A 27,820-nucleotide genomic window follows, 5' to 3' on the forward strand; every position below is an offset into this window, starting at 1 on the left:
CTCTCTTACATTTAAAAAAGGACATTTATAATGTAGCTCTACGTCCAACATTATTAGAATTTTATGAGCGCTATCAATAGGATCTGTCACTGTTTTACTATTACCATAGTATTCTTATAGAAAGGAGCTTTTGCTGAATTTCCTTGAATTAATATTAACATTAAATATGCATTATTTATTATGTCTTTATTATTCTATTTAGCATCAGAAGCTTAAACTGAGAGCCGGTAGCTGACATTGATGTAATGACACAGAAAGAGCTCTGAGAATAGAGTATTGTGCCGTTTCAGCCCCAGGGACCCTTTTCTACAGTTTCCTAACATTTTATGCTTTGAGTTAAAGTTTAGAAAATTCCTTAGCTACGATGCTGTCAAGGAAATTCCACATTCCTAAAGACCATATGTCTCTGCCAAGGTCCAACAGTCCTATTCACTCATGAATATCAGTCCCCCAAACATTTTTCATCATTCGATCCATGAATTATTCCCAGAGAAATCTACTTAAATGTTGAAACACATCCTTTCTCACGATGCAGCCACCTGACCTGGATCCACACCAAAATATAATGGGTACTTTCCTGTTCTCTGTCCGGTAGTTTTTGCATAATCCTGCTAACAGTCAGACAAACAAACAAAAAGCACATAACTTCCTAGCCTGGCTGAAAAGCAGTGCTTAGGGTAGTGTATACCTCCTCCAAGGATAACAGCCCATCTTGCCAATTTGAGGAGAGAGAGGTTTTGATGAATATTTTCTTGTATTGTTTGTCAATATTGTGCGTAGCTGTGACTGAATATAGTAAAACAATAGAAGAAGAACATAGTGAGAGTGAGCAGCAGAAAAGTCCAGTCATGTGCCAGGTGGAGGACTGATCAGGGAACAAAGTGACCTGGGTAGTCTGAGTTGATGGGTGCTTCCATGCTACATGGCAGATGATTGACTATACAACATGTAGAATATGATTGTTTGCATTAACCTTTATTTTACCAGACATCTTCTTATATCAAACATTGTATGTGTGTTTAGGTGCAACCCTGTCTCCATGACAATGAGATTCTCTTACTTACTCTTTGCCAGCAATTATTGTCATAACTGTACAATGTTGTTTACTGATGCTGTAAAAACTGCTTGAGTGATACTCAATGAAAATGTGTCCAATACCACAGTGAAATTTGAGTGAAGGAATTTTGTGTTGGGATTAGCAGCTAAATGACACACAGTAGATCAGTATCCAGACCTATGTATCAGGGCAGGGTATGTACTGCTAATGATATTTTGTCAATCATATAATAAAGTGTGGTCAATACAGAATGCTTGTATGAGCTGACTGTAAATAGAAACAGGTGTATATTTTTGTTGAGTGCAAGGGTTGAGGGGATATTAAATATTATGCAGTAGAAAGCATTTTATACCGAGAATTTGAGAAATAAACAGCACAAACACACAACTGGGAGCTGAAGTCAGTGTCTGATCCAACAGCACAAAACTGTGTTATCTCTGGAGAACCATTTTTGAAAACGAATGTAAACTTCAGCTGGATGCTCAGGAGCTGAGCGGGCTACACTTCAGGGACGAGCAGTGCTCGAGCAGTCTCCAGAGGCTGACTGCATCATGGGCCCTGTGTGTACATCTGGGGACCAGCGTGGAGGGGGCTCGGTTGTAATATATTGCTCTTTACAGCCCTCTAATCAAGGACTAATTAAGGACCAGGATCCTGAGAAAATGCAATGAGCCTCAATTAACAAGGTGATGGGATAGAAAACTAGCTGCCCCCCCCCCCGGTGCCAAGAACCAGGATTGAGAGGCATCGACACGTTTGGCGATGAGCGCCTCTCGTCCACAGAGCAGCTACACATCATGTGTGGAAGATGCCAGAGTCCCATCTGGGATTATTTTGAGCAATATGGCATGAATTCAGAACAGTGCTCAGTGTCTCCCATTCACGCAGCAGGAAACCACTTGGCAGTCATTCACTCATTATACATTTTAATATCACCAAAAACAAAATGTAATAAATGATCAAATAAACACCACAATAAAATATAAATCTATAAAACAAATTAATTTACAACTCAATTACTGCATCATCTGTGCTCACGAGAGAGTAGTGTCACGCTCAACTGTATACCAACACCAAACAGGTTGTGTTTTTGTGTAACCATTCTTTCGCTTTTGTTAACATTGTGAGAAAGGGGCTATGTAACTTTCCCGTGATCCCTCAGAGAACAATTCATGGATCTTTATGACAAAAGAAATCATGCATTTATGAGTGAGTGCAACCAGGTGCAGATCCAAATAAAAATCTGGATCTATACATTCAAACGTGGTTTCATAGGGGACTGTTGGGCCTGGGTGGAGATATGTGCCATTCTAGATTGAATTGTTTTTCATCCAGAGAAACACAACAATTCAAACAAATACACATACACAAAATATACTAGGAGGAAAATAAGCACTAAGAAAAACCTCCATCCTATGGATCTAGGTCACCGATCCCTACAGGGCATCGCTACAAGAGATCCTTGAGGTTCATTAAAAGTGAATACCGAGGCTCTAAAGCCGATTCCTTGTCTCCGAGGACTCTGGCAGTCGACAACTCCAAGTACACAATGTCCAGGTGCCTAAGAACCCAAGCAGGAAAAGAGCAGGAGCTGGGAGCCTTCCAATGCAACACAACCAATTTTTTCACAAGCTCATTTTTAATTAAAGAAAGGCCCAACTTTGACAAGTCATTCAGAATGAGGGTAATGGGCAGGGCAGCTCGGGGAGGTGGTGCCACCCTCTCTCATAGTGCCGCACAAAGTCGATTTCTGGGTGAACATTCTCCACAAAAACACTCAACACTGGCCTTATCATTCATATGATTCTGATCAGGACATGAAAACTCCGGGTCATTTTGGAGTGCACCCACAAACTCCCTATTTGTCATTTTGTTTACGGTAGGTATAAGAGTGCGGGAGACAGGGAAACAGTTACAGGATGATGGATGGAGTGAGGACTTGTTAACAAGTAGCGATATTTTTCAAAAGCAATTACTGTAGCATCGAGATTCTTTTTTGGACCATGACAAACAGTGTTTACGTGTCCGATCCCAAAGCATTTTGGTGATTAATTACGGGGCTGACAGTGATTTGTGTAGCTTGATTTTTATGTGATGATCACAGCACTTCCTCTTCTGAATGCCTTCCACAGCAATATGCAGCACATAAATGCAAAGTCTGGCTGTGGGATGAATGTGCACATTACATCAGAGACGCTTCTGTCGTGAAGTAAAAAAAAACAACATCATCATTGTGAAAGTGTTTACTCAGTTGGATTTGCCAAAAACGGATTCTGCTCTCTGTGGTTCCTTTTTCCCCGCGGCTCGAGATCGAATCGGCCCCAGTGGCATAGCGACTAAAATGCATACGGCTGAGATGTGGACTGCACGTCATAATGAGGGACAAAACCTGCAGAGACATGCCACCGCGAGTGGATTTGATTACTAGGGAACGAGAGAGAAGGAAGTGGCCGGGGCTGGTTAAAGTCGGTGAGTAGCGTGGCAGAACCACTGAATGACAGGGCAGCTGATGGCTCAAATGAAGAGCTGACAGCATCAGTGAACTGCCTGGCACTAAGTGCTGAGAGTAATTAGTGCTAATTAGGATGAGTGGTTGGCGAGCTGATGGCGGGCTGATGTGGCGAACATAACTGGTGTTCCCCCGCCTGAATTTGTGCGAAGCCTCATCTGTAAAAATCTGTATATTTTGTCATATTCATGATGCGAACAACATCGTTGAATGGAAGTGATAATTTGATGCAGCAGCTACTTAGAGCTGCCACAAGAGGGGAAGCTCATTGGTTGAACTCATCACAACAGGCCGCGCGCATCTGTAAGAATCAAACAGCTGCTCAGTCTTCATAAGAGACGAGGCATCGAGTCCTCAAATCACCTCGTGTTTATTTATCAGCTCCGACAACCCCTGCACCTGTGGCTCACTCACACACACGCACACAAACACACACACACACACACAGAACAACAACAGCACAAGCCCCTTGGTTGGATATTCAATACGTGATAATGAATGTAGAGAAAACTGAAGCCAAATGACTCATTTCCAGGGATATGAAATGTCGAAAAGGTCGAGCTCATTAGGTGCAGAAGAAAAGACCGAAAAGAGGAGAAAACAAGGAGTTAGATGAATATAATGATAAGATGTTTACCGGCTTCACATCGAGATACAAGCGTTCACGCCTCGAAGCTACAGGGCGCAACCTCTCGAGGTTAAGGTGTGTCGCTCAGAGTCACCACCCCCCCGACCACAAGTAGCAGTTATCGAGTGATAAGACTATGTTGCATTCTTATCCAAACTGAGCTGGTGTTGGTTCTGACTCCTCCGAGTGCGAAGCCTGCTTCTCGAACGATGAGTCTGTGAGGATTACAGAGCTCTGTGTGCTCGAAACCATGCAGCAGAGGTCAGAGAAAGATCCAAACGCTGCCAGGCATTTGGAAACTCTTTTTAAATTTTAAATGAAACTCTCAAATAGTCTATTGTCAACAATATTTGTCGAGACCATTTTTTGAATAAAGGCTTGCACTTTCCCCGCGTCCATTTTCGAGAGAAGCCAACATGTTTCTGTCCACGAGCTGGGACTAATTAATAAAAGCAGCAGAGACAGGCACACATCTCAGTGTCAGTTTTTCCGGAGTTTATAATTATTAGCCGGAGGACACGATTATGCCGGCGAAAGGATTTTTTTTCATGAAAGGAAGCTACAGTAAATGTTAGGCGTGCTGTGAGTGCAGACAGTGTGGAAATGGCACATTGTGCTTGATTCATTCCGCCACTTCTGCTCCGCCACATCTTTTAAAAGGTAAGGAAGGAATAAGTTGTAATATCGATGTAAAACCTCATGTTTTACGCCGGTGGTAGATACTCATGTACTGAGGTTATACATAAAACAAGTCAAGGAAGAGATTAAAGAATCTATCTCGAAAGGAGGGATTGATGATATAGGCAGAAACGTAGAAGATTTCCCCCCTCAAATCTTAAATAACTGCAGATGCTCAAACTCTCTCGCTTCATGGCTCACAAGCTGAACTGGCCGACACCTCCCTCTCTCGCTCTCTCTCTCTTTCTCCTCTTCCATGGGAGCTCACAGCTAATCAAGTTTATTTCCGCCTCCAGTTATAATTACAGTCTCAAAGGCCTTTGCAACAAAACAATAAATGAAAAGGATAAATGAAAATGCCAACCCCCAACCTTAGACCCCCAGCGAGAACAAGGGGAGAAGGCTTCCGCGGAAAACTTAATTAGGGAGAAGATGCTAGGAACCTCAGACTCGACCTCACAGAGTGGAATCCCGCTGTCCCACCCTCACCTTCCCCTCCTCAGAAGCTGCGAGAGGTGATGAAAGTTTAAAAAGCCTGCAGGTTAAAAAAAAATGGAATAACAGGTGCAGAGATTCCCATTCCTGGCCCAGATGTATAGGAAGCAAACAATTTATAAACCGTGACAGAAAGGGTGGTTTATTAATTTGTATTATCCTGTGCTGTACCATGAGCGTTCTGTTTTCCAAGTGGGAAGTTCATCATCATAATGTGCTCACAGGTAGCACAGCCCTGCTGAGTGAGGTTACAGCAGAAGAGTGCAATAAACAGGCTGTTATATATGATAGGAAATAAAAGTTTAAACCAGATCTGCCTCAAAAAGCAGTGAAATCGTCTCTCGCTAAATGGTTTCCAATACAAACGGTTGCATAAAAAAAACAGTGGTTACCAAACCTGAAGTATAGGACCCCACCAGTGAGTCATAAGACCCTTAGAGGGGGGGTATTTTAAAATGTATTATTACAAACAAACAAATAAAACAAATAAATAAAATTGTATTTGAAAGTAGAACAAAAAAAAAATTGTCCTTTTAATTTGTTTTGTCCCTTCTTAAAAATAATAGTAACTTAATTTGTAGCAACTTCTAAACAAGGTTACAAAGCACTGGCAAATAATTAATGAACTAAAATAAAAGCTATTCAATTTTAATTAATAAACGTTAAATCATAAAAGTGAAATCATAAACACCAAATAACTTGACCCCGATGACAGATCAGCAAAAGCATGGCAACGTGTGCTGGTAAATATCTGAGTATGTTGGGGGTCACACGCTCTGGCTCTTTTATTTTGGGGGGGGGTCAGAGGCTGAGAAGCTTGGGAACCCATGCACGAAAAGATGCAGTTTGAGATGATATCTTATCTTCAACATCAGAGGGTTTGGCTGCAGAAGCTGCTCATGTATTACTCATGACCGCTAAGCGTTTGTTTGGTTTGCCGCTCGCTGCAGTCGTCTGACGGCATGAGCTCCCGGCACATTAACATGACTACCACTGTCTATCCTACAAATACTGCACGTAACATATTAGCAGTGATGTAAGGTCAGTTGATACTTTGAGCACTTCTGCAACATGTTCAAAATCATAATATGTAAATGAGAATAGAAGAGGACATTGTTAAGATGATCAGAATGATGCACTCAGCATGCTTGTGTCCTGCAGTCACACTGAGGGAGGCAGCTTTTATTCGAGATTTGCGTGCATGTCTCAGAACCTTTCAGACAAATAAATCACGTGAGTAACACGTGTGTAATGCAATACCTCTTATTCACCCAAATCTCTTTAAATCCACCAAAAAAAAAGGTGACTCAAGCTTTTCTCGTTGCCATTAGTGGATTTTTCAGTTCCGTTTCATTCTGCTTGAGTCAAGTTCCACAAAACAAACTCACTGGAAACAGAGTTATCTCAACTCGCTGTCCAGGGTTGCGTCATCGCGAGATAAGAAAAGATAAATGCTGTTGCACGTTATTTCCGAGACGTTCAAAGTGTCTGGCTAACTACGCGACTGAAAGTTCAATGCACATCATAAAGTCAAGCAGAAATATAGCAGCGTCAGAATCCGGGTCGATAAAAACCTGTCTACTGCAAAGTCATCTGACCAGGGAGTGAATGCTGGTTGTGTCCAATCCCATTGCAGAAATAACAGATGTTAGTGGATGTCGGTGGTCAAGAGAGCTCAACGCACAGCAAATTAAGAAAACCCATGCAAATAGAAAAAAAACACTTGCAAATTATGAAAACAACTTCATTCATTTCACGACACATGAGCTGCGAAAAGTCACAACACGCGCAAATACAGAAACATACGGAAACGACAGCGGGAATATTTCCAGGGACGACATAAAAGTGGAAGTTAATGTTAGGCTTTCTCAGAGTAAGGACCCAATCGCAGACCAAGATGCAAAAAGTACTTATTTATTTCAAAAATAGCAAAAACAACGATCCAAAAAAGGCAAAAATGACAGGAGCAAAAAAAACAGAAAATCCAAGTCAATAGTTTGCAAAACAGAATTCCAAAAAAGGGAAAAAACAAAGAGGATCAAAAATCAGAATGTCAAATAACATACCAGATAAACAGACCTCAAAAACTCAGAATCCTGGCATGGCTTCTCCCAGGCAAAAACGATACAATCCGACAGGGGACAACAGAAAGACTTGGCTTAGTTAGAAGGAGGAACAAAGGCAAGACACAGGTGAACAAATGAGGCAAACAATCAGGGGGATGATAGGGAACAGGTGAGGGGGACAAAGAGCGGGAAGCAGCAGAGGGCGGAGTCTCCCGACAATAACAGAAAACACATGGCCTGACAACATAAACACAACAAGCACATGACAACATCAATAAACAGCAGGGGGAAACACATGGAATAACAAAACACATGCAGGAGGCACAAAGTAAAACGTCTTAGATCACCGTGATCTTAACAGTTCTATTCTTTGTGAAGTTATTGAAGTCTGCTTCTTGTAAGTGGTGATGTAACCTGTCTGTAGCTCCGTGTGTCATCAAATTGATGAAGTTGGTTTCCTAATAAAAACAAAGTTTAAGGGGGGAGGAGCAAACAAGAGAGAAACTTCTGGCAGTGTGCTTTACACTGAATCCAAAGTGCAACAAACTGATGGCAAGCAATTTTTCAAATGCAACAAATTGATTCAAATTGAAGGTTCAAATCCAACTCGTAGGTCACCACCTGTGTCAGGTGGATCTAATCCCACTGCATTAGCTCCTGCACATTGAAGAGGAGGGAACAGGAGCAGGTCAGGGTCTGCTCCTTGCTCTTGCACGAACACACCTGGGAGTTGGCACAGTCTTGTAGTTATTTGCTGCTGCATGAGGAAGGGGTTAGAGGTGACTTGCATGAAGGCACCTTGAGCACTTCCGGAGATATCTCAGATTATTATTCCCTCTCTCACTCTGCTCATTTCTCTGATGAGACCACCCCAAGGTCACAGAATGGAGAGCAGGGGGGGGGGGGGGGGGGGGTAGAGAAAAAAGATCTGCTCCCATTTCCTCCTCCTGCAGTGACTCACATGAGACTGCTTTATCACTGTCAATAGCAGCTCACGGGGGCTTGGCACCGCTTGTCAGCCGTGCTGGGACCTTGGGCACCTGCGTCAGTGTGCCCAGAGCCCCCCCCCCCCTGCTGAAGAAGTGGGCCCCACTCGCTGCTGCTGCTGCCTGGGAGGCTGCTGCTGTGCAATAACGCAAAAGGAAGAAGAGGAAGAGGAGGAGGAGGAGGAATAAGAGGGGGTGAAGAGTTCCTTCCAGCTGTCGAGAGCCATCACTGATAAGCTGCTCGGTCGTCCCCTGAAAAAACGTGCGTGCGTGCGTGTGTGCGTGTGTGACAGACAGATCACCGCTTCCCGAAAACCAGCCCTCGGGTTCAGGGTTTACCCGCTCCTGGCCAGCGCCAATCTGAGGTGGGTAGAAGGAGGAGGGGGGCGGGAAGGTTAGTTTGAAGAGGGCAGAGCTTTTATGAGAGGACGCAGAGAGAGGAAACCCCCCCCTCTTCTCTCTCTTTTATTATTTCACCGCTGGTGAGGAAAAAGAGGAAAAAAAAACAAAACAGTGGAGAAGAAGAGCTGAGGGAAGAAATCAGTCAGACCCGTCGTCAGAAGCTCATTAACTCGGGGAGAAGAGGAGGAGAGAGGAGGAAGAAGAGGAAGAACACGCCGCCGATACACTGCTGCTGGTGAGATGATGCTTATTCTTTTCTCTCTCTCTTTTTTGAACATGCTTGTCATTTACCTGCGCTTTGTGTGTGTTGTGTGTTCCGGGGGAGGGTTAGCCAGGTTTTTACGCACATGTCCGCGGCATGGCCATGGGTTCGCCAATGCGCGCAGTGGCACCGTTTCGTGCACACGCAACAACTGCTGTTTGTGTACCGCAGTGTAATTGATGGTTTAACAGGTCTCCCCCCTGTATGCTGCTGCTGCTGCTGCTGGATGCTGCTGCTGCTGCTGAGGATGCGGTGCTGCGCGTCGTTCACACACTGGAGCCTGGTGTGATGATAGAATAAAATAAAGAAAAAAGACTTCGCTCGGGATTTAAGTAGTGTTTTCAATTCTTTCCTCTTCTTTTCTGTTATTGCGGGGATGCGGTTCAGGCACGGTCGCTGTTAAATGGCTTTTGGACTTGACTTGTGTGTTTGGTGGACACCAGGCGACACAATGCGACACATGCACGCACGGCGGCGGCGGCTCCACATGGAAATTGTTACTTACCCGTTAATGGGCAATTACGGGAAGGCGCGCGTCGTGCGTCCTGCACCGGGTTGTTTTTTTGTCTTTCAAATCCCTGCCTCCTGCTCCTCTGACCCTGGATCAGTGGACCTCCTGTCAGAAAGACAAAAAAAACATCCGCAACCAGTGACAGAGGCTAACTTAACCTTGGAACAGAGCCCCCCCACACCACCACCCGAGCAGCGCAAGGGGTCTGGCAGCTGTCTGCGCCCACCACCCCCCCCCCCCCCCCCAGTGCACAGCACAACAACACTGACAGGCATATTCAGTTCAATTCGGTGTCTTGTTTGTCTTAGAACGTTAGAGACTTAACTTGAGAGCCGATGGAGAACAACACACATGTATATAGAATGTTAATTGCTCTTAATGGTTTAAACTAACTAGACGTGAGACACAATCCTGCCTCATTAAAAACGCCAAATGCTCTCTCTTTCTCTCTCTCTCTCTCTCTCTCTCTCTCTGTCTCTCTCTGTGTCTCTCTCTCTCTCTCGCTCTCTCTCTCGCGCTTATCCCTCTCCCGCATTATCTCCTCACCCCTCCTCTCATCCACCGACTACACTTACCATTATTACCAACTATTGACCATTTTCAGAATGAGACATTATTTTGTTTATAGTGTTTACAGAAGGACAGCATGGTAATGTTTTGCTCTGTTGTCGTCTCACAGCAAGACGTTCCCTGGTTCTAATCCAAGTTTGGCCAAGGTCTTTCTGTTTGCTTGGGTTTTCTCTGGGTACTGAATGGAGCGTAGGAGTGAATGTCATGGTTTGTGTGTCTCTGTTGGCCCTGTGTGATACGGTGGACACCTGTCCAGAGTGTCCTCCGCCTCTCGCCCATTGTCAGCTGGGATTGCTGCCCCAGCTCCCCCTCTACAACCCTATAGGTTGGATAAGCAGTGTAGATAATGAATGGCAAGCTTGAGTACATGAGTTGATTATATAGAATATCCCATTCATATTCCTGTTCACGTCTCACAGCATATGGCCCGTCATTATGTTCCAATATGGCCAATATTCCAACGACCTTCTTGTAAATGTCACAAATGCAACGTTAGCACACATCCAAACCCTTCATAATATCCATTTCCCCTCAAAAGCGTAGTATAACTATGGTTTCTCCCTCACGCAAGAAATGTGACTTCTTCATAGCACCATCCCCTGCACAGGCATCATCAAGCAGTTGATAGCTGCTGTATGTTGATGTTGCCAAATACAGTGAATGTAATTAATGAATGTAATTAAGACGTATAAATGTCTACATAATGAGCCTAAGTTCAGCATACTCCACATGTCCTTATTTGATTATTGCTTATGACCTTATTCAGGTTAAGGTCCTCTGGAAATGCAGTTTACATGGCAGTGAGTGTTGCTGGGTTTATATCACAACATTGGCAACCATGTAAGCAGAGTCATTGACTATTCACAGTAGTGTGTCAGGTGATAAGGGAAGGCTCTCTATCATCACACCCAAACAGCTTTAATAATTCAAATGACATCAAACCCTCTGCAGAGGCTCATGCAACTGTCTTCTTAAAAACAGTGTGGAGTCGTGTCAACAGAGACCCATGAGCACGACCCACTCGGAATTACTACTGCGTTGTTGTTGTCCTTGTTTTCTTGCCGCCCGAAAAGAAACGGGGTGGCACATGAAGGCAACAAATGGTTTTAGCCGTGGAGAAAGGATTGGCTGGAGTCCCCTGACTGACTGACTAAGCACCTCTCTGCTCTTCAAGGTGATTTGAATGATGCTTGTGTGTGGGAGGCGCGGTGATTGCTGGCTCTTCCCCAGACAAGATGCACGTAACAAACAATCCTGGCCGGTTCTGCATATTTAAAAAGTACTGAGTACTGAAAAAAACGTGTGCACACAGGCTTGACACGCAGATATTTCACATGAGAAGGAGCAAGGATGTAGCGGTTATTTGCTTAATCTTTTTCCCTGCTCCTCAAGCAGCCGGTGTCAGAGGCCACGGTCTGGGTTTAATTAGTGGCCATCATCCAGGTCAAGGTTAAAAGCTGTCATTCACTCGGAGGATCATTTTCCACCCTCTGCTCCGTCTGTTGCCGGGCCAGTTGCCACGTTAGCAGGAGACCTTTCCCTGCACAGCACATATTTCTGTTTTTTTTGACCGCACCTCACATTTGATGTAATGCACAGTCATCTGTGGTCCCCCCCCCCCCCCCTCAAGCCATCTCTCAGTCTGCGCCGTACCCGCTTCATAATGCAACGACTCCCCAGACTCGTGAGTGTGACCACAAGTAAATGACTTTTCCCAGCCAGTTTCTTCATCTGTCGAGACATACGGAGCAGTGAGGCCCCCACCCCCACCCCCCACACCCCCATGTCTCACAGTAAATGGCTGCACGGTGGAAGGGAAGCGACATCAAACTTATCGGGGATGTGTCAGGGAGCGCAGATTTGGTTTGAAGGAGAAGGTGTTATCTTTTTTCCAGGGGAGGTACATTATAGATACGCCGTGCTCCTGCATCTGAAGTGGCGTGATTAGAGGATCTGTTTGTAATTGCTAATCTTCGGGTTCTGCATGCAAACGCAGGCAAATTGAGCGCACGGCGAAAGAGACAGAGGCAGATTGTTGCAGGGATTAGCATTTCTATATATTGTTCCTCCAGGCACTGTATAAGGGATGATGCAGTAAAAAGCAAAGTATCTCAAATTATTGGAAAAGGAACGGGAGGAATATATTCCAGAGGGGTTAGGGGAAAGCCCACGTTAATGTATGCATCATGCTTTGGAAACTAATCAGTAAACAGTACACACAGTGAGAAGCTTGTTTTCGAGATGTCAATGTGTGCTGAGATCAGCCACACAGCTCAAGTGGAGACCGAACCACAGCATAAAGCGACTGGCTGATGCTGATAATGATATCAGCTGACGGGTGGTAAAATCACGAGAGCCCTCTAAGTATGTTGGACGACTGCGATCATGTCAGTCATGACCAAGAAGCTCTGAGGGGAAATTTAACAGCTCGGCTCCACACGGGCAAAGATGATGAGAAGCAGGAACAAAGCAGGACAATGAGGAGGCTGCGTTAATACAGTCAGGGGAGGGATGCACACACATCACTGCTCCAGCACAAGCCAACATCATTTGCAGTGAAGCAGTTGAATATTTTAAGGTTGGCGGAGGACTTCTGCATTACTCCAGATCTCTCAACATATACTCACTGCCTGCAAGAGTTTCACTTACCTACTTCATTACCTCATTATTTCCCCATTTATGTGCAGGAGAGGAGTAAGATTAATCACTGAAGCTCCATTCACACAGGAATGATGTTACCTCTAAACACCCACTGATTTATGATCCTTTATGTCACTGGTTCTGAGCCTTTACACATTTTCTGCCAAATCTGTGATTTGAGTGAAAAAAATCCTCAAGCCGACGTCTTGCATTACTGATGCTGGCAGAGACAGAGGAGTCGTGACAACAATGTTCTCGTGCAAATGTACCTCCCCGTCATTTAGGGACTAGAATCCGCTTGCCAAGACTGCATGACACGTTTTCAACAAGTACATTAGGAGCACAGAAAATCATCGACTATTGTTTGATGAACGACCGCGAGAGACTGTGCAACAGTTGCATGGTTACCACGTTCTCATTGTTCACGGTAGATAATCGGTCAGATACAATTTGTCATTTCAAAATATAATTTTGCATTATGCTTCAGTAGCTGTAGTATACTTGACAAAAAAAAACACATTTTCAGGTCGAGAATTTATTTGTTCGTGCAACATTGTTGTGGTTTAGTCAGCCTTTCTCCAAATTAATCCATGAACTGTTCCATTATCACAACAGATTTTCACCTTTTGTATCTCACTCTCTTTTTGTGCAACGTAGGAAGGAAAATAGCAGGAAATCGCTGTTACAGAATCAGATCCTAAAAACCAATCAGATATTTGAATGAAGCTTTTCAAATTGGAGCAACTGGAACCTGCATTTGTGTTGGAATTAATGTCTCTGTATTGTATTATAGATATAAGACAAGTGCAGTTTGCTGTTTGCTTGGTCTCTGCTGATGGTGGTTGCAGTTTTCTTTCTAAAACTGTTGAAGTGACCTGCAGTAATTCAGGCAAGTAAAGACCTGCTTCAGGACTCGGTCCACAGACAGTCAGAGAGGTTTTCACACATGGGTGACTAAAGGTCGTACAATGCCAGCTTGATCTCTCTTATTTTCACCCACTCTCCTAAACCACATGTCTGTCTGTGCTGTGAACTTTAAAGGTGACAGGTTAGTTAAACCTGATAGTCAAAATCTCCCAAGTGCCAGAAGGGTCCAGGAGTCTGGAGCCTCTGGACCGACAATAATAGAGAGGTGGAACGACTGCAGGTCCTCAGAAACCCCTGATGCACAATCAAGACCTGCAATGGTTTTGACGACGGAAGATAAAAGCTGCATTTAAAACTGTAAAAACCTTCTTAAATCAGTCCAATCACGCATTAATGTGATGGACTGGCACTGAAGAGGAATTAAAGCATTAAATATTGCACGTTTGATTGAAGCTGGCAGAAGACTAAAAGGTATTTTAAAGTCAAACACAGCGAGAGGTCAGATTTTTGTGCCTGGTCCAGATTTATTGAGAAATGTTGCTGGCAAAGACAGTGGGTAATAATTTTGTGAAGAGAAGTTGTGTGGCACAAATTGCAGTTTTGTGTGCTGCTGTGACGTGCTTCTGTTGTTTGTGATCGCAGAGGCACAGACAGTCAGAGAATTAAACCTTTACATGCCCGCTAGCCTTCTCTACATGGTGCCTGGTGTTGATATGGAGAGAGGTGCCGAGTGGTTTCTGGGATTTAAAAAGAGAAAAGCTTTAATTGTCTTAGAAATATTTTTCTAATGGACCTGTGTCACCATTGTCCCGAGGGTGTCACAATCTCCGACACCAATTATTTTTTACTGCATCGACAAGGAAACTAGGGGAAGGTCTGGATATTACCAATCAGTATGATGGCGCTCAGGAGCACGTATTCAGATTATTTTACAGCAGCCTGGTGTTCACGACACAATATTTAATCAAGAAAAACAATGCACACGTGATTCTGCGTTTGCAGCCTGCAATTAATCTTTTCAAAAATTCATTTGCAGTCCTGACATATTCCCTACCGAGTGGCCATCTGCTCCCATCAAAGTGCAGAATCATAAAAAGTAAATAATCAACACCAGCATGGAGAGAGCATGGACCAAATCTGACAATGCACGTACACGTAGATGGCACCTGTTGGGTTTGTGCTGTTGCCTGATTTGGCTTCCTTTCATCCATTAAAGGGATAGTTCACCGACAAATGAAAATGTTCTCATCATGTACTCACCATATGCCTATGGAGGGTCGGGTGAAGTGTTTGAGTCCACAAAACACTCAGAGTCTCAGAAGTAAACTTTGTAGCAGTCCATCCGATGCAATTGAAGTAAATGGTGGCCGAGGCGAGAGAGGTTTCTGTCATTTTATTACGTCTAAACTGTAGTTCACCATTGACCTCAAATGTATCAGATGCAGCTTCTACAAAGTTTACTTCTGAGTCTCCATAAGTGTTTTGTGGACTCTAACACTTCACCCACCCCTCCATCTGCATAGTGGCGAGTAGACTATGAGTGCATCTCCATTTTTCGGTGAACTACCCCTTTAAGACATTTGATCTCACTGGTAAAGCAGTGGCCTTAAGATAACACAGCTTTGATCATTCAAAAAGGTCCAATGTCAAGGTTTTTTCCGTGGCACCTTGCAGTGACATGGCAGCCGCAGCCATAGACTGTATACAAAGACGGACAACATGTGTCAACTTCCCTCTATGCAGAGATAACGCCATATCCCGGATAGGAACGCTGTTTTCCTGCACCGAAGACGCCATTTGGAGTCAGAGACTGCACAGAAACATTCAGGGGATGCAGGGTTGCGGAGCCGTCAGGTCGTCCATCTTTATACACAGTGTCTGGTTGCAACTAACTGAATATCCCTCCACTCCAAGTGGAGTAAAGAATGAAAAATGGCAGTGGTGCAACATTGCAGATTTCCATGGAAGAGGGCTCATGATGTAGCTGTAAAAAGCTCATTAAAGCAAATGAAAGCATAACAATTCTTAGTGTCAGGTGATTATACACTAATGAAAACATAACTGTGAATATTATACATCTCATTTCAGCAAATACATCTTCTTCAATCCTGCATAGCGGATCCTTTAAGCGGACTTTCTCCAGAATAAATTACCAAACACTCATGAGTCCCAGGTTCTCACTTGTGAGGATTTACCGCATTTATTTCTCATATATGATAATAAATGGAAAACGTTACGGTCGTGGACTGTTAGCCAGAAAAACAAGCAATTTGAGGATGTCACCTTGGGATTTAGGAAATTATGATGCATACTTATCAGTATTTTTCTGACTTATTTAGGACTGAGCAATTAATCAAGAGAATACTCAGCAGATAAAAACCTAATAAAGGTAATAAAGCAGGAAGGTTATAAAAGTTTGCAGCAGCTCCAGTGGACAATAAAGTCAGATCCGACCTTTTACAGTGGGTTCAGGTTTGAGCCATGTAAAAAGAGACACATTCATCACAATGTCAAGGAGTCAGTTTTATGACATAGTCTATGCAAAGATAAGTAATATTTCAACGGTAATTCAAAGTATTTATGTACGGAACACAGCAGAGACCATAATCTCAGCCTCATCTTTATGCCATCCTCTAATATGGTGTAGGTTTGATGATATCTGTGGAATTATTAGTGTTAAATGCATGATGGGATGTCACAGTTTAAATGATAAAATAAATAGATCATGTAAAGAGTTCAATGATCAGATCGTTGGCATTTAGCACAGGAAATCTGTGAGTCAAGGTTATGATGACTGACTAACCTAAATGCCTCAATAAATAGAAGAATCCATGGGAATAACCAATCCAAAACCCTGAGATCAGACAAGAGAGCAGGGATGGAAAAATAAACAAAGATGATGAAAAAAAAAAGGTCTTAATTCCGATGTCAGTGTGCTGGAGGCTCACTCATAAGCTCAGCACAGAAACGGCATGGTCACTGTTCAGCTTTAACCTTGACATGGAAACTGTCTGGAGGCTCCTGTCCTGTATGAGGATTTGGGGCCGGTCGAGCAGGAATCTCCACTTCACAGACAAGCTGTGGCCGGGTTGGTCTATGAGAACATAAACATTAGCAGCTCTTGAAATCGATGATGAAACAGTGAGAGGTGAGAAGATGCTAAAGGAGGGAAGGCGTGATCCACACTCGCTGCTTTGAAAGCCTCACTGCAGCATTTTCCAGCGGCGCTGTGCTCACACTGTAGCAGTGTAGGCAGTCGTCATTGTAAGCGCGTCAAAAAAAAATGGTGTTGCGTCTGGAGATAATGTTTTGATGTGAGCTATAAAATATTCAAAGTAGGCTTATAATAGGGATAACATGGTCAGGGATAAGTTAAAAACACAGCACTTTAGTTAGGTGCTATGGGGGTTAAGAAAATTTCATTAAAATTATTCTTTAAAAGGCTAAATCTGGTCAAAAGGTGGGAAATTTGAGCAATGTGAATGTTGAAAAATGTTGAAGTACCCACAACTCAGGTTGAGCAGAGGAGCATTGATTTTTACATCCACCAAGGAGGTAATACACGTTTTGGTTTGTCTGTCTGCTAGATGGCAGAATTACTCAAAAACTACTGGATGGATTACCAGGAAACTTGGTGGAAGGATGTGTTATGGGTCAGGAGGGAGGAACCCATAACATTTTGGTGTGGATCAGAATGAATGGGCAGTTTCTTTCTCTGCAGTATTTACAACAAATTAGTTCAATCTATGACGGTTTTCTATGACAAGTTCTCGTGTGAGAGAGAGGAACTGCATTGCATGTCACTTGTCTCAAGATTTTAAGTTTCACCTGGCTGGAACCAGGCTGCCAGAGTAGTGTTTATTGATGTTATGTTGTATCCTGCATCAAAAATACAAACTACAAACATGAGCATCAGTTTTTTAAATGCACTAAAAACACCTGAATAAGACCTTTAGCACAGCCATGGGGCCATCTTCTGAATTCTGATCCAAGGTAATCCTTAATGGGGCTACACTTAAACTCTCTTACAGGCCCAGATGTCTTCTGCACACAAATAGCATTTCTGTCAGAGCACTATCCCTCTGATCTTGTATCTGCTCAAGAGTGCATGTTCAGCATGGTCTTTAAAAGCAAAAACAAAACTGATCTTTGAGTCTGTAACTGAGTATTTTGAGGTGCACAAATGCACAAAAATCTATTGAAGTCACAAATAGCAGTCAGACAAGAGGCAGGACGAAAGTACACGTTTGGCAATCAGCAGAGATGGCAGCCTGATGTCTCTGAGCTGGACAGCTAGACCTTGGTTTTGCCTTGATGCATATCCATGAACATCACAGACACACGAGCGGACAAGTCTGTCGCGCGCTGAGACCCACCTTGAACAAGTTTGACTGCATGCCAAGAATGTGAACACACTTATCTGGGAGGACAGGATGACTTGCAGCAGTGGCTGTCTCCCCTGTCACAGGTTAACATGGCCTTTTCCAGCTCTCCTTCAGACGGACAGAAACTCGATAATGTGATGCGTTTCTGTGACACATAACTCTGTTGTTTAAAGTCTCAACAAATATTTATAACGAGGAGAGTTTTCAACCATATTTCAGGCTAGGATTCACCCATCGCATCCTTCGTCGAGTCGGACACTTACCAGCCACTTTCCAAAAGGTGGCAATAACCACTGTCTATTTCAGGCCAACCTTGGAGACCATTGGCTACTGTCTAATAATTTATTAGCCTTTTGGGTAGGGCTGTGCAATTAACCCAAAATGTATCAAAACCGACATTTATAACCTCTAACCAACCTCACTTTGGTTAATTTGGTTGATATCTTCCCCAAAGGGTGCATTAACGACCTGTGTGGTTTCAGCTGTATCACCCTGCTGCATGTCCTCCTTCCTCACTCCCCCGCTGACCTGCACTCACGTTACACTCTACACATTTCTTATAAACACCAACACTTTCTAGTAACCGTATACTGGCCTCATTAAAATTCACTAGAATACAAAGCTTAATCATGATAAAAGAAAATTCAAATGTGCAGTTATTATTCTCCCTCGGTTTTATAACAACCTTTTTTTAATCTAGTTTCAGTGTAACAAACTTGATTTTACTTGATTTTTATTTTACCAATAAGGCAAGCACACACACACACACACACACACACACACACACACACACACACTAAAGTGAAACGAGTAGGCCCTGTTTAGTGTTGTTTGCCAGTTTTCAATAATTGATGAGGAAAGAAATGCATACAAATTTGGTTAGAAGCTGTTGTTGGAGTTTTGAAGAAAGTGCATGAAAATAAATTGTTTGTACCGTTGGCAATACTGGCCAATATTTTACAGAATGACAGAAACTATTAATCGGTTTTCCAGAAAAACTTTCATTTTACAATCTCCCCCGTATTGACTGTATCCACTGAAGCAGGAGTAAGAGTGTGAGTCTTGCCATTGTATTAAAACAGTGCCAACGGTTATTGGATAGGACAAGGGCACTCTGTTTATAATCATCAATACCTTTCAAAAGGCGTTTGCATTTAACGTATCAAGTGCCACACAGCTCACAAATATATGTTTTACAAACAGATCAAAGATACTATGAACACATTAATCCACAATGTGTAAGAAATAATCATAAATAAGTACAAATAGCTGAAATAGCTATTTTTTTTATAATTTCCATGTAAACACCTATATGTCAGGTTGGATTATCCAGCTCGTCGTATCTTTTCAGACCAGCAGTGTCTGGCATCTGTTTAGTCTGACAGTGATTGTGTTTTTTCGAGTCGATAAGCATCTTGTCTGAAGACACTGGTGACAGAAATAGATTCACAGGTCCCCGAGCTTGTTTAAAAACTAGTTTGTCACTTATCTTACACATCTATTGTTAAGATTGAAGACAGGGTTGAATGATGTAACACAGCAGTGTCAGTGGTGTGATGATGAGTGTGGTGAGTCTGATCTGTGCTCAGCTGACTGTGATGGAACACTGAGTCCTCGGCAGATGCCGGCAGGTGTGGGAGTCAGCGGCTGAATTCAGTTATCACTTACAGTTATAAATGCCCTTTAGAAAGCCCAGGATTCTACATATTGTAGGCCTGCACGTCATGTACTTATACCTGTGTTTACCATTAAATATCTTGCCTGCCATATTCCCAGTTTCATAACGAACAAAAAACACTTTAACACCTTCTTACGATAATAATAACGAGATAAAAGAGATCTTTAATTAAGTGTGGGCAGTGCTATATGCCGTGTGGTTCATAACGCTTACACTGCTCAAGCAGATAATCAGACTTCATAGTTTCAATTTAAGCTGTGCCATGCATCACAGTTCTTTCCCTCACGCTAGAACTCCCTCTTTGGTCTGTGTACCTGTCACTTGGACTCTGTTTCATGTGGGATGGATCTTTGTGCGTGTGCACTCCTGTTACCAAATTAGATTAAATTGATTATGTATACTCTAAATTATCCATATTTTATGAAAACCAATTATTTAATATCACTGATCAAGTCTGGTTTGTTGTAGTCATACCTCTGACTGCAAAGAATTTAAATTGTGTGAGGCTGCCCAGATTAGAAAGCAGAGAAACCCTCATCAGTGTGTGTGCGTGCAGATTGCAGAAGCGCTGGAGCTTATTGGCCCCACACTCCAATGGTAGCTTGAAACAGAGTGGCATGAACGCAGCTTAACTGAATCCTGCTCAGCCCAGCTGCAGTCAGTCACACTTGTTGTAGTTGTGTTCATCACAGTCTCTGCCCAACCAGCAAACTCCACCAGAGTGATAAGTTTCTGCACCAGCAGTCAAAGCTGCTTTGATCACCAGAATCACTCTCACCAGTGTGTCAGCCTGTGCAGCAGCAGCAGCAGCAGCAGCAGCCCACACAGAGCACACACAATCACTCTCGTCACAGATACTCTGTCACACTCCGATGACGCAGCCGCGGTCCAAGCAGCCGGCTGCACTCTCTGTCTGCACGGATTGGCCATAGTTGCAGCCAGAGTCGCACTCACCCTTGCTGCGTTCAGCATCGCTGTCGCCAGAGACGTGCTTAACTCAGCCACAATCCGTCATGCTCACTGGAGTGCTGCACAGCCTGAGCAGCTGGCTCTGAACGCTACATGAGACCAAGCAGCCATAGTTGGAGTCACACTTGCCAGAGGCGCCCTCACTGTTGCCATCATTCACACTAAGTGGGATCTTACTGGCCCCACAAAGAGCCCCAGTAAACATCTCATCCACAAAGACTCACAGCAGGACCCAAAGCTGATCACAGGCTTGTTCAAAGTCACGCTCACCCCAGTGGGAGGAAAGTGATTATTATCGAGGCCGAGGAAAAGATATCTGAGAACGGTGGAGGATAATGGAAAAGCTATGAATTTATTTACGTGCATGTACTGACATTCACAGATACAAATTTGAATATATCTTCTATCATCTGCGTGGTGTAATGAGAGGGTAATGAAATTTGATGTGCGTCTCTGGATTTGTGGGATCCACATTTGCAGTGTAAGGTCTTCTGCACAGTACCTGCTCTTGAGATAAGATTAGATTTTTCTTGCAAGCTTAATGTATTTCAGGCAAGACCACCATCATTGCCTGTGGCCAGCGAATGACTTGTTTGATATATAGACATCTATAATAACATCTATGACACTGAAACAGCCGCATTTTACGCTGATTCCCTATATTTCAATACATTTCAATGAATTTCATTCCAATGTCCAAATTGATCACATTTTTGGCATGTATTAAAAAATTGAAAACATGCTGTGTTTTTCACCCTTACACTGTTTAAATATTTACAGTGTTTCCGTCAAGTGTTTTTCATTTTTATCAAGGTTTTGATGCCCTCCGTGGGATCTGTGACACATTCAGATTTTTGTTTCCCCATCATCTGTCTGTATCCCGCTGGAAGCTGGAGCCTAACCACAGCCGCAGATTCAAGATTTATATCCAGAAATTAAAAAAAGGCCGTTGCTGCCGTCATCATAAAAAATTACATCACATCCATTTGGTTGTAATACACATCCTTCAATCTTTACAGTATTGGCCTGAATGAAAAAAAACAAGAAAACATATTCAACACAATTTCTACCTAAGTGCTAAAGACAATCCTATAGAGCTTCAAGGTGAACAGCAGCGTAGATGTTTGATTTATGGCTTAAATTATTCTGCAGGGCCAGTCTAGTGCATGTGCTGAACTCTGCTGCTCTATGTATGGTTATTACCAGAGAGTGGAACCTTGCATTCCAATTACATTTGGGCTATATAGCTGTCATTTATGTTAGTAATGACCAAAGCTTCTCCTGCCACTGAATAACCAGGCTGCCTGTGACTACTTTGCCTGTTAGTGTGATCGATAGCTCCTGATCAAGCCACTTCAGGTTCTAAAGTTGGATAGATTCAGTGACGTTGTGTAAAGGTCTAAGAATACATAAAGCAGGGTGTAACGCGTAAACAAACTGCGCTGTGCATTTTCTAAATTGATTTTCTATTGTACTGACCAATCTTTATCAACTTTTACCTTGAGCTACACACCAATATGTGAATGACCAATGGCCCACAGCTAAATCCATCTGATTGTGTAGATTGTACAGTAGCTTCACTCTACAGATAGCCTTGGTACTGCTGGAGAAGCCAGCAAGAGATCACACTACACTTTGAAAAAATGCAACCGATGCATTCCACCTCCATCCATTGGCCCTATTGTCAAAGAATGAAATTGGTCGTGTTTATCACAGTCCTGCGAGGCCCACAGACACCATCTTTTTTCTCCAAACAACTTTATTATGGATGGTAATTGGGCTGTTAAGAGGATTTCAACAAACCCTGAAACGACTTGCCAACCCTACCTTTAACTTTAGAATTGATACCGTAGCAATATCAATAAAACCCATGTTACTAGATACTTTGTATACTGCAGTGGTTGGCTGTCCACAATATGTTGAACTTGCTGAAAATTCTCAACTGAGTTGGTTTGAGTGGAAAAAGTGAAGGGGATGACTTCATGACAATTCACCACGAGGGGGGATATGAATGTCTGTACTAAATGTCATGGGAATCCATCTCATAGCTGCTGAGATATTTCACCAAAAATTGCAAATGTCAACCCAATGGTGGGACTGTAGGAAATGTTGGGAGATCACCGAAATCATTCGGGTTTATCATCTAGGGCACATGAATGTCTATGCAAAATTCTCGGCCAGTCTGTTTAATCGATGTTGAGATATCACACTGGATAAGTGAAAGCTGTGACATGCTGGAGCTCTGGAGCAAACCGTCACAGGCTTAATCTTTTGTCTGAGCTAAATTTAAAGGCAAACCGGGCCAATTTTTTATGGGACATTTCAGCCTGGACCAAAGTGGCAGAGTGACTCCACATTGCTCTCCATTAGTTCACCCTGCAAGCACGGAGAAATTGCTGCACAATCAGGAGCGACAGCGAATGAATGTCGGCAGAGCAGCTGACATGTTCATGCACAGATCATCTTTGTTCCAATAGTGATACGAGGTGATGTGGGAAGCGTTTGATTGATGGCAATGACATGGAAGTCCCATCGGAGGATAAACAGCCCATCTCATGTTCTCGCAGTGGAGCGTCTTTACTCGGAGAGACACCACAGGACCCGGCAGACATGATGAAGTCAGACGGATGTTTGCACTGTGCGCCCTCTTTATGTTGCTTTCCCTGTTTCTCTGGTGACTTTGGAGGATTAGCTGCCAGTATTGTGAATGGACTGCGGAATTGAAATATTTATGCTGTTACATTTTTCAGACTCACTCTATGACCTAGATATGGCTTTGATTTGAGTCAGGATGGACTAGGTTAAAGGATCACCAATAAATTGGGTTCGGGATATATTCAATTCTTTCATTTATTTCACAAATTAATTCTTTTCAGGTTCCATTTCTAAACACTACTTTTTACCATTTTGGATCAACCAGGCAGTTGATACCCTTCAAACTTAAAACCGCTACCGAAGCACAGATATTGGCTCCACAAAGGAACACGCCTCTTGTGCTTGAGATGTCTGAGTCTATCAGTATATCAAATAAATGGTTCCTTACAAGATGGAGATTGCAGAGAAGATTGGTGATGCAGTCGGAAAAAGGTATTTAGTCATTATGAATGTATTTTCCTTCAAAAGATGACTTTAATGGCAGATACTTAGTCTGAGGGTATAATGTCATTATTTGAAAGATAGTATTTTGTTGATAGCATTTTACTTCTTATTTTAGTTTCTGGATATTACGTTTCCAATTAGTAAGCTTTCTCATTGCCTATACAGCTTATTATTTTGGGTTTCTACGAATAAGGCTTTTGTCTGAATTTCTTATCAATCACATTGGCTCTAACGTCCACACTCAAACTTAACAATGAGGAGCTTTACTGGGCCAGCAGACCCCCTCTGGTCTATACCAGCCCACCAAGCAAAAACGGAACAATCGCACACTGGCGAGATCAAACGATTCTGAAAATGAATTAGGTGACCAGTCAGCAGGTTAATGAAGAAACAATTATTGCCACGGCAAACAAGTGGGACCTGCTGTTACCCATGAATAATACAGGAACCCTCAGGGTCAATTAGCGCAGGGCATCATCAATTCCAACATGATTCCACAGGTTTCCAGCAGCCTGATTTTGACAAAGGCTGGCGGAACAATGTCGTTTTGAACAGAGGGGTCCACTGTGGCCCGGCTCCAAGAGGCTTTCAACCTCATTGTTAATTTTCACCTGCGAGTTCAATCTGCCTGTGGGTACTGTGTCATCTCGTGCAGTGTACCCGCTCTCCCTTCCAAATGCATATCTCAGTACTCCATCTCAATTCCTTCCCACTGCCATTTATCCACTGCTTTGTTATTGCTTGCCGTATCTATTAGATGCATTTTTCGTGACACCCTCATTTGTATTCCCATCGCATCCTTGCAGCAGTAGGTTACCATGCTGACCCGCGATATAATTACCTGCGCCGAAACCAGGCTGAGTCAACGTCACTGCGAACTAATTGGCTAAATATGTGACTAGGCAGAGGACAGGAGAGGAGAGTCATCGTTAAGAGTGTGACAATGTTCTGCTCGGGTTATTTTGCCTTAAAGCTTCTGTATAATGTAGGAGTCACTGTCTTATTAAGTGTAATCCGACTCCAATATCCCTATTCGTACTTTTATCTAAGATACGAGTCTCGTTTCCTTTGCTTTAATCCTGCGTGATAATTAACTGTAAATGGAAAACTCAAATGCTTCCTTCTCTGAGAATGTTTTGTTCGTGGAGGCAGCTGCAGGAACGTTAACAGCCACAACAGATGTTGCCACGCAGCCAACTCCCGCTGAAATAAAACTGTTTTTTTTGCAAGTGGATCAGTTTTAAATTTTGCATGGATGACAGAGGAAGAAAAGAAAAATGTGGCAGATGTGAACTTTTTACTCTTACAGCTCCAGGTAACATTTACCCACTGCAGAGTGTGCAAACCTAACATCCCAAGCAAGAAATGCATTCTCCCCTTTATTCGGTTACATAGAAACATGCTCCTGCTGCACAAAGTCACAGGTTTTGTTCAAGGTTGTGTGTTTTCACAGCACAGGTCTCCACCCTGATGGAAATGCACCAAGAGCACTGGGCAAGTGTGTCTTTCTTCTCATTCCCTTCCTTCTCACTGTAAGCCAGCTTGGTTACCCCTGCTAATGGGCAAAGACTTTGTTCCAGCTGTAATCATAATCCATTGAGGAGATGCAGAACTTGTCACAGTATGAACGGAGATATTCATTTCCGCTCCATGTGGGACCCAGCTCTGCCGGCCATGTAATGCTATCAGCTTTGAAGGAATCTTGTCTGGTTAAGCCTCATACAAATGTGTGTCTGACATTCATTTTCTTGCTAAGAAGTGCTGAGAGGAAATGTCTTTTCGGAATAAAATCCTGGCAGTATCTTTGGGTAACTTTTGATGCAAATTATTAATCAACAAAATTAAATTAACTAATAATTGCAAAAATGTCCGAATGTGGCTTGTATATCTTGAGAGCCATTCCTCTCATCGGCTTCGCACTTGGCATTTGTATTGCTAAGGGTCCAAGAAAGTGCAGTATTGAATTTGATGTAATTTTGACAAACGATACTTTCGATATCGATAAACTATGAATAAACAGGTGAATAGCTCTTTGTGCTGCAGTGGTGGTGCAGCTTCAGGCTTTTGTTTACTGAATCCTACAGCCGGTCTGTACTCTACCGCGGTTCAATCACTTTCACAGTTTCAGAAAGAAAGCTGCTACCAGCTACACCACAGACCAATAGAATGGGCATTAGTAGTCTCTAAAGAAAAGTTGACATAAATCATAATAACTGTATTTAAACTCCAAGGAATGGAATGCTGCATTTACAGTATCAGTCCCTGAGCACTTACAATGCCAATAGATGAGTCTCTTGTTATAACTTATCATTATCAGGTAACTGCTGATTGCACAGTGTATGTTTATAGAATAATGGCACCATGGCTTTTATCTAGATTATCTCTCAGCGTGCACTGTATCTTAGTGTTAGAACAACTGCTGATTATATTATTGTTCTTTTTTTCCTTTTCTTTATAATGGTGGTGAAAGGGTGCGAGCAAAAAATAAGCTTGATAGTTTTACGCCCATTCACATGTGAGGCATTTGCACCTTTAACCTTACAATAGGCTCTAAAATTGTGAACAGGATGTGTTTTTCTTACAGTTATTGCTCACATGTGGCAGATTTACTTTGCTGCCATTAAGTGGAACGCTGCTATTTGAGAGGAGAACATTAAGATGTACCAACTTGGCCATTGAGAGAATGCCAAAGGATAAACAGTGCAAGGTCCGCAGTCAGCAGTGTTGGTTGGGATTCAAACAGAGGAACAAGACCTGAGGTGGTCCGCGTGCACAGGTGGTGAGTGCTAGAGAAGGTATTGCTCTTCACCATGAATCCCTGATGAACTCTGACGGATTTTGCCCACGAGGCAGACGCCCTGTCCCAGGTTTCAGCCGCTTTCCAGTGTTTTTTTCATTTCGTAGCTGTTGTGTGCACAAGAGCAGCTGTTTGGTCTTCTCTGTGTCTGCTTGCCGAAGTCACACTGATTTACATTATCACTCTGATAAGATCTCTTCCTCCCAGTAGCGAAATGGGTTTTATTGCTGGCAAAATCACCCCATTAAGTTCATAATTATGTCGGATTCTAGTCTGGAAACAAAGCTTAGGTATTTTCTCAGTTTCACCCTTCAAATTAGAATTATTTTAAGAAAGAGAGCTGATTAGAACCTGTGAATTATTTATGGAAAATATTGCGTGACTAATGGTTTGCGCTCTATAGAATATGGTCTGTCTTTAATCATCAGGATTATTGTGTGAACACTGTTCATCGGGCTCTGCTGGTATCAGTGACTGAGAACGCACTCCAGTCGTTTCTGTATTGTATACTTTGCAGATTTGATAAATGGTTATCAAATATTGTAGATTCAGCAGTATCTTTAGAGAATAACCCAGCTGTGTGCAAACATGCTCAACTGGGTAAATGTACAGATCTTATTCATTTGGAGCTTGACATGCGGGTGCTGTTGACGGCTTATAGAGATATTGAATCGAGGTGTTTAACAAATCTTTTTCAGTCAGACACAGAAAGGACTGGGTTCTGCTCCCCCACTTTTACATGGGAAATATGAATGAACCAGAATGGCCCTCAGTGGAGCACATGCCTTCGCCAAGGTCCGACAGTTCTCTGATTTCAATCAAGCTGCACCAAACACTCATAGAAATCAGTTCCTAAAATAACATCCATGAATTGTCCCATAGGGAAAATCTGAAAATGGTCTTGCAGTGTTAAAGAAAGGGATACAATAAAATCTGCTTCTGTTCCCTAAATGTGTCAGATTTTTACATTGGGATTCATGCATAATTCCCTATCTCGCTATATTATAGTAAGGGAAAAATAATTCCTCATCAGGATCCTAAACGACATTCTATCACCAGGTTCTGTGCCAATGCGCTCTGTTGGTTTTGTGCCTCAAATCAAACCAGCCAACCAACGAGGAAACGGACAGGGGTGAAAACATAACCTCATTACTGGAGGTAAAAATAGGTGAAATAGATCACGCAGGCCAGGGAGCACTGGGGACTTTGCCTCGGCAGTGA

Source organism: Limanda limanda, chromosome 14, assembly GCF_963576545.1.
Source record: "Limanda limanda chromosome 14, fLimLim1.1, whole genome shotgun sequence".
NCBI classification, from domain to species: Eukaryota; Metazoa; Chordata; class Actinopteri; order Pleuronectiformes; family Pleuronectidae; genus Limanda; species Limanda limanda.